The 7,758-nt window shown below is 43.7% G+C and overlaps 1 long non-coding RNA gene across 1 annotated transcript in view; it reads left to right on the top strand.

Annotated features, from left to right (window-relative positions):
* Positions 1-4,941: 4,941 nt before the first annotated feature.
* Positions 4,942-7,758, top strand: part of LOC121499803 — a 48,823-nt gene continuing 46,006 nt past the window's right edge. The window contains exon 1 of the long non-coding RNA XR_005990246.1: positions 4,942-6,447. This is a non-coding gene — a long non-coding RNA (uncharacterized LOC121499803). The remainder of the gene's footprint in view (positions 6,448-7,758) is intronic.

The raw sequence follows: 7,758 nt of genomic DNA, 5'->3' as shown, positions 1-7,758 counted from the left end.
ATATGGTGCGTCAAGGAAGAGGGATTAACTGCTAAACTCAGCATGGTCAGGTGAGTTAATACGAGCTACCATTTATTGAATGTGTACTACTAGAAAAAGATCATGTGAAATATGTCATAGCCATCATTTCATTTAATCCTTACAACTCCTAGTTCTAGGTCTTATGGTAGCTCTTATCTCTGCCCAGCATTTTTTCTCCCTTTCTCTTGTAACATTTCTGTTACAACACAGGAACACAAGTCAACAGCCCTGGGGCTCAGTGATAGTTTTAGGAGCAAGCTTGTGACCTTGTTGAGCCAGAGTCCTTTGCCAGATAATGTTCAAAATAGATTTGCAGGGATATTTTAATTTTGTGTTGCTAGGCTGGAAAAGTGAAGGTCTAGAACTGCTTAAAGCCCAGTTCCTTATCAGAGGGGAGGTCTGTTTTAGAAGGGGATGCAGCTGACAAGATGGTGTTCTCATTTCTAATCCTGGAGTCCTTGGACCTGACTCCGTTTATGAAACCCTTCCTGGGATTCAGTGGACTCCACACTGTCAGTCCAATTTACCCCTTTTTGATTAAGGTAATCTGTCAGATTTCTGTTGTTTGCATTAAAGAAACCTAATACATGTATCCTTGTTTTCTAATGGGGGTTGGGGTGGCCAGAGAGGTAAATTAATTCCCTTAAGGTAGTATTTCCCATGCAAATTCAGGTTTTGAACGCAGGACTGGCTACAAAGGCATAGCTTTTTTTTTTTTTTTTTTTTTTTTTTTTTTAAGATTTATCTATTTATTCATGAGAAACAGAGAGAGAGAGAGAGAGAGAGAGGCAGAGACACAGGCAGAGGGAGAAGCAGGCTTCATTCAGGGAGCCTGACACGGGGCTGAAGGCGGCGCTAAACCGCTGAGCCACTGGGGCTTCCCAAAGGCATAGCTTTTTACCTCTAACTCTTGTCTCCAGAGCCCTGTTATGTACAAGGAGCTGCGTATAATGCAGCATTGTTTGGGGGAGGAGTAGATGAAAGGATACGGTGATAGGTTAGGTTGGAAACCAAGCAAAGACAAAATGGTAAAGGGCTTTGGAACACTTTCCCTGACTAGTAAATTAAATGACCTAAAATCACCCATAACCCTCATACCTTAATATATCACGTTATTATTTATATTTGCCCATACTATGAGTAAGTCTTGTAGTTTTTTTGAAAAGCACCATTTTTCATAAATATTTTTCATGTTACTACACAGTCTCAAGAGCTCCATAAGTCCCTTACTGTAGGGTCACATTTGGATTGGTTTTGGTATTGGTTTTTATAATAACATTGCTTTTATCTTTTGAAGATCTAGATCTCAACTAAATTGATCACCCTCTTTTAAATTTTCATAGATTACTATTAATGTGCTTTATGTTACCACAGTTTGTATTTGTGATTATTTGGTTTTTCCCCCATCCCCACCTCACACTAGGTTGTGAGTTACAGGAAAGCAGGGTCTATGTTTTGGTAACTTTTTTGTTCCCCTACTAATCACAATGCAGACACCTAGTAAGTACGTAATATAATCTTGCTAAGTGAGCAATGGAATGGAGATCTGTGGTTAGATAAAGGCTGGCTTATAAATGAAAAGGTGCTCAATCTTGAAATCAGAATTTTGCAAAAGAAGGCAATAAAATACTATTTCATACCCATTAGGCTGGCACAAATTTAGAAGTCTGGCAGGGGGAAAATGAGAACCTGTGTACACTGCTGACAAGAGGATAAATTGGTATAGTCATTTGGAAGAGTAATTTGGCAATATCCAGTAATAGTGAAGCTTAGGCATACCTCATGGCCCAGCAATTCCACTTCTAGATATATATCCTAGATTAGAAATTCTCCTGTGTGAGCACAAAAACATGAGCAAGGATTGCCGCATTGTCTGAAATAGTAAAGACATGGACACAGCATAGATGTCTATCAGTAAGTGAAGGGGTTAATAAATTATTAATATATTGTGGCATATTCTTATAATTTAATGCAATATTAAGATGAAGGAACCAGAGCATCTTGCCAAAAATTAAAATAAAAACATTCTAGTTCTGCCTATACCACTCCTGTCCTCCAGATGGCTAGATGTGGTTGCAGAAAAACAGCCACAGTGACTGGTCCCATTTTAAATTCCTGACTTCCAGCCTCAAGCATTTGTTTCCCTACCCTAGTCCAGTCATTGTCCCAGTCTGTAAGTTCCTAGCCTCCTGAACTATAATTCTACAGCTTCTCTCTTCTCAAGCTCAAGCATTTCACCCAGGCCTCACTCAGCTGGTGGCCTGGTTTCCTAGGTAACTGAGAAATGAAAGCAATCAGAAGATAACTACTATCACCTGTGTGCATCTTGTCTCTGTGTTCTTCCTTTCCTTCTTCTTCCTATGGGTGACACTTGGTTCTCTTATCTAAGGTCAACTTCTCTCCTCTTGTATTAGATCCTATCCTTAAACTAGGACATCGTTCTTAGAAGTGTCCTCAGCATCTTTTTTTCCCCCAGTCTACTGAACCTTTCCCAATGGCGTAATAATGTGTAGTTTTCTCATCTTAAATATATGTATTTGTAAATATATGTACTGCATCCCTCTCCACTTGCCACTCCCATTTCTTATTTCACTTAAGAGGAATATTCCTAATCAGGTCTTTGTTTCTCTTCTGGCTGAAGGGCACTGGTCTTTTTCCAGTCCTTTTATTTGACCTTTCAGCATTATTTGGTATAGTTCATCACTTCCTCACCCTTGACATTTTTTTCACTTGGCTTCTGGGTTATCACACTTTTCCTCATACTTTATTGGTAGCTACTTCTTCCAGTTTTTTGTTTGTTTCTCCAGACATGAGAATTCTTCTAGGGCTCAATCTTTAGACTTCTCTTTTTCTATAGTCACTCTCATTGTGACTTTCATCCTGTCTCATGGCTTTAAATATCTACTTGCTGGCAACCTCAAAGTTTGTATGTCTAGCCCAGGATTCCAGACTTACATAATTGGCTGCTATGTGACATCTCTGCTTGGATATCTAACATACTTTGAATTTAATGTGTCCAAAGATGAACTAATTCATAATCTGTCCCTCCCAGCCCTATCATAATCATGTTCTTTCCTCAGCCTTTCCTTTTGGGAAAAGATCCTACTTTTCCTGTTGCGCAGGTCCCAAACTGGGAAACTGTTCTTGATTCTTTTCTTTTGCACCCCACGTCCAAGCTTCAGTAAGTCCCATCTGCTAACTATCAGGATGGATGTGGATGACAATTTTTTGTTCCCTTTCCCACGCTAGCTCAAGTCATCATCATCAACCATCTCTGGCCCAAATATATGCAACAGCCTCCTGATTGGTTTCTGTCCTTCCATCCTTGCCTCCCTGTGGTTGCAGTTTAGCAGCTAGAATGATGCTATAATAATCTAAGATCGTGCCATTTGTCTGCTCAAAGTCCTCAAATAGGTTTCCATGTCACTGAATAAAAATGAAAGTAAAAGCTCTATGTAGTATTACTACCACCTACCACCTGGTATTATCTCTCTGACTCACCATATCTATCTTCTCACTGCTCTGGACCCACTGACCTCCCTTGCAGTAACACACAACAAGCTTCCATCTCAGAGCCTGTACTTTTGCTGTTCCCTTTTCTGGAGTCCATTTGCCCTACATGTCACATAATTTAGTCCATCATCTGAAAATCTTTGCCCAAGATTTTTCTTAACAGCCCTTTTTTGACTACCCTGCCAAAATAGCATGCCTCTTCCTTGGCACACCCCATCTCCCTTCTCAGCTTCATTTTTTTTTCCATAATACTTCAAGCACCACCTAAATATTTTACTTGATTATTAAATGTCCTCCTCTAGAAGGTAAACTGAGAGTAGGGATTTGGAGGGGAGGAGGGCGGGTAAATTTCACTGAAGCATAACCTACAGGAAAGTGCACAAATAGTAAATGAACAGTTTGGTGATACAGGGCAGCAACATTTGTATCTTAGTGTTATGTCCTCAGCACAGGAGATACTCAAATATGTAATAAATGGTTGCACTGGCTCTATCTGTATTACTAAGGCTAATGTTGAAAATAAGGGATACATAAAGTATGATGTTATAACTTTAAAAATATTAAAACCCATTTTAATAAACTCTAAAAGTAGGAAAGTATTAAAATACAGCTTCAAAGTGGTTTCCTCTGGAGCTACAGGGGAAAAGGGTAGGATGGAATAAAAGGAAGCTTAAACTGTCATTTTAAAAGCAAATATGGCAAAATATTAACATGTTAAAAGAGGATGTTGCATACATCTTTGTCCTACATGCATCTCTGAATGTTTAAACTCTTTTACAGTTAAAATCTGTCTCCCTGCACTTATCGGGTCCCTCAACCCACAAAGCCACCTGTTTGGTTTCTCAGGGAAGGAGCCTGTTTGACCAGTACATCCAGCATGCCTGAAGGATTTAGGAGAAGGAAAATGGGCATTCATTTTCTCAAGGGTGAGAAGCTGATCTAAGCCTAAGAACAAAGAAAAGGGTCTTGGCACTGTCAAGACCAAGCAAAGTCATTGCCAGTCCCTATAAATGTCTCCTTAGGGACCAATTAGAAAGGGGGAAGAGCAAGGGAGCAGAGCAGAAGACTCCCTGTAGTAGAAATAGAACCCAAGTGATTATTTGCAGTATTTGGTGGAAGAAGAAAACTGATTTTTCCTAATAAATTTCAGTAAAAACCCTGTAACTTTGGAAAAGCACTTTTTAAAAAAGATTATTTATTTATTTATTTATTTATTTATTTATTTATTTATTTATTTATGAGAGCGAGAAAGAGGCAGAGACATAGGCAGAGATAGAAGCAGGTTCCATTCAGGGAGCCTGTTGTGGGACTCGATCCTGGGACCCAGGGTCACGCCCTGAGCCAAAGGCAGACACTCAACCGCTGAACCACCCAGGCGTTACTGAAAAACACTTTTGGACAGTTTAATGGATAAAGGAACTGAGAAATTTGGACCTAAAATATACGTGGTGTTTTATTGTGCTATGAACAGTTAAGTATTAATTGTAATAATTATTAGGGTTTTTGTTTTACTGTATGTATTAAGAAACGCAATTAGCAATTGTTCTTGATGGTTAATGCTTGTTTTCAGAAGAGTTATCACAGGTACTTTGACAGGAACTTTTCTATTGGCTTGGAGTTGCTGATAAAACCCCAAAAGTAAAATCTCATGTTTTCCTGCATTTTAAAGGGTACCACAAGGCCTGGATGCCCTGTCCCACAGGAGTCTCTAGGAGGTGTAAGATTTACAGAATCTATTGCTCTTGGGCCTCCACTGACATGTTAGCATATAACAAAGTTCAGATCCAGAGAGGAGGGGCCTTGTCCTGAGATGAGGCCTCTGCCCTCTTCACAGGAACTAGGAGACTCCGGCGCCAAGAGAATAATAACGAGATATTAGGGGCATCTGAGATCACTAGAGCTTCGTGTGTGCATTCCAGCAAACAGACCCCCTTCTGGGGAGAGCTTGCCATGTACCCCTGAAGAGTGTATAAATGCTTAGTAAGAGGGTGGGAAGGAACCAAACACAGGCAGGGGCCTGAAAAGATCACAAGACGAGATTTCAGTAGATCTGAAGAGGGCGACCGTATAATTGAGGGTTGAAACCCAAACCAAGACCCTCGAGAATGAATGGAGAGCTAACCAAACCAGAAGCCTGCGGGGGCGGGGGGTGCTCGAAAACCGGGACAAACCTTTACTCTGCCTGAGGCTCCCAGAAAAGGGGAGTTAGAGTGGGAGGAGCCACACCTAGGGCTGCGTCCCAGGGACTGCTAGGCCAGGACCCACCTGGAGAGGGCTTAAAGGCGAGAACGGCACAGGGCCCCAGAGAAAGGAGAGCGCCCCGCTGTGAATGGACGCCGGGCACTGGGGTGCAGCCCAAGGCCGCTGCCACACAGCCGCGCCTCTCTCCCGGTTGGGGCGGGGGGCGGGGGGGGGCTCCCGGCGGACCCGCGCGTCGGAGCGAGCAGGGCATGCGGCACCTGACTCCTGTCAGTAACGGAGGAGTTTGAGTTTTACAGCGGTCTAGAGTAAGTTTAATATCCGTAGGGAAGCGCAAACTTGCTTTCCCTGAGGTTCAGGGATCCGGATGGGGGGATCCGAGAGCGTCGCGGGGTCAGAAGGCCTCTTAATGGTGACACCACGCCGGTTAGAAGGGTTTGCACCATCAAATTTCGAATTAATAACAGGAAGAGCTGGGCGTGCCCTCTAAAGCTGTGTCACAGGAAGCCCACTTGGGTCCCCCCACTTCACACGGCGCTGGGTGGGAAGGGCAGTCCGCTCGGGCGCGAACCTCCGGCCTCAGAGCGCCCGGGAGGCGTGGCGCGGCCGGAGACTACATTCCCCGAAGGCCTCCGCGGCGGCGCACTTCCGCCTCCGTAGCTGACGTCTTCCGGCGCTGACCCGGCGCTCGGCGCTCGGGGAGGGATTGCCTAGGTAAGTGGGCAAACTCCGGGTAACCATATCTGATCTCTCTGAAAAAGTGTGGCGTTCCTTGAGGACGTGTGTTTGTACTCCGCTGAAACAAGGTCGTAAAAACGGGCAGCGTCTCTTCCTCTCCTCCCTTCTGCTCCCCCATTCTGGATAGGAACGGTCGTGCGCAGGCAGGCCAGAGGGAAGGTGATGAAGCCTCGAGTGAAGGCCACGCTCCCAATAGTGGTGGTCTAGGTAATTGGGCCACCTCGCCCACAGAATATAACCTGAGCTGGTTGCGATGTTGAGAAACGGCAGCCTTGCGGAGAGCTAACAAGAGCGTGGAGAACTAGGACTCAAACTCTAGGGGAAGCAAGAGACTGAGTGCGTACACCCATCACTTGGGCTGCTCTTGCCTGAAGAGACACCTGAGAATCCCAGCTTTAATGTTGGCGGACTTGAAGTATAAGGGGTGCAAGTGTAGGGACACCTGGGTGGCTCAGTCGGTTAAGCCTCCGACTCCGGTCATGCCCTTAGGGTTGTGCGATCAAGCCTCACATTAGGCTCTGTGCTGGGCATGGAGCCTGCTTAAGATTCTCTCTCATTCTCCCCCTGCCCCCTTCCTGCTCTCACTGCCTCTCTCACAACAAAAGTATAAAAGTGCTGAAAACTTGGAGTCTGAATAATCACCCCACATTTGAGCAGAGAACCACAAATGCAGGTACCCTCAAGAAAATATTGAACTGGCATAGGCATTTCTCCCAAATTCAGGTTATCTTGGAGGTGTAAGGAGCCTTAACCTTCACGGTGGACCAGACTAGTGGTGTGCCCAGGCGTTGACAGAAGCAAATGAAAATACAATACCTTATAGAAATACTTTAAAGAAAGCTGTTGTCATCTCAAACATCCAAGTATTCACACACACACACACACACACACACACACACACACCCCTTTTCTTAGTAACTTCCAGCACATTCTCAAAGATAACCAAATATTCAGGGAAGTAAGACATCATGAAACACATGCAGAAATAGCAGAAAACAGGGATTCCTGGGTGGCTCAGCGGTTGAGTGCCTGCCTTCAGCCCAGGGCATGATCTTGGAGACCCGGGATCAAATCCCACGTCAGGCTCACTGCATGGAGCCTGCTTCTCCCTCTGCCTGTGTCTCTGCCTTTCTCTCTCTCTCTCTCTCATGAATAAATAAATAAAATTAAAAAAAAAGAAATAGCAGAAAACAAATACAGATTTGTCAGAGAAAGAGTATAAAATTGCAATCTTTTGTATTTTTAAAGAGAGAAAATAAGCTAAAATTATCTACAAAACCAAGAAAG

This window comes from Vulpes lagopus, chromosome 10 (assembly GCF_018345385.1).
Source record: "Vulpes lagopus strain Blue_001 chromosome 10, ASM1834538v1, whole genome shotgun sequence".
Lineage (NCBI taxonomy): Eukaryota > Metazoa > Chordata > Mammalia > Carnivora > Canidae > Vulpes > Vulpes lagopus.
Note: the sequence above shows the minus strand (reverse complement) of the source record. Positions and strands in the feature narration are given on the sequence as shown.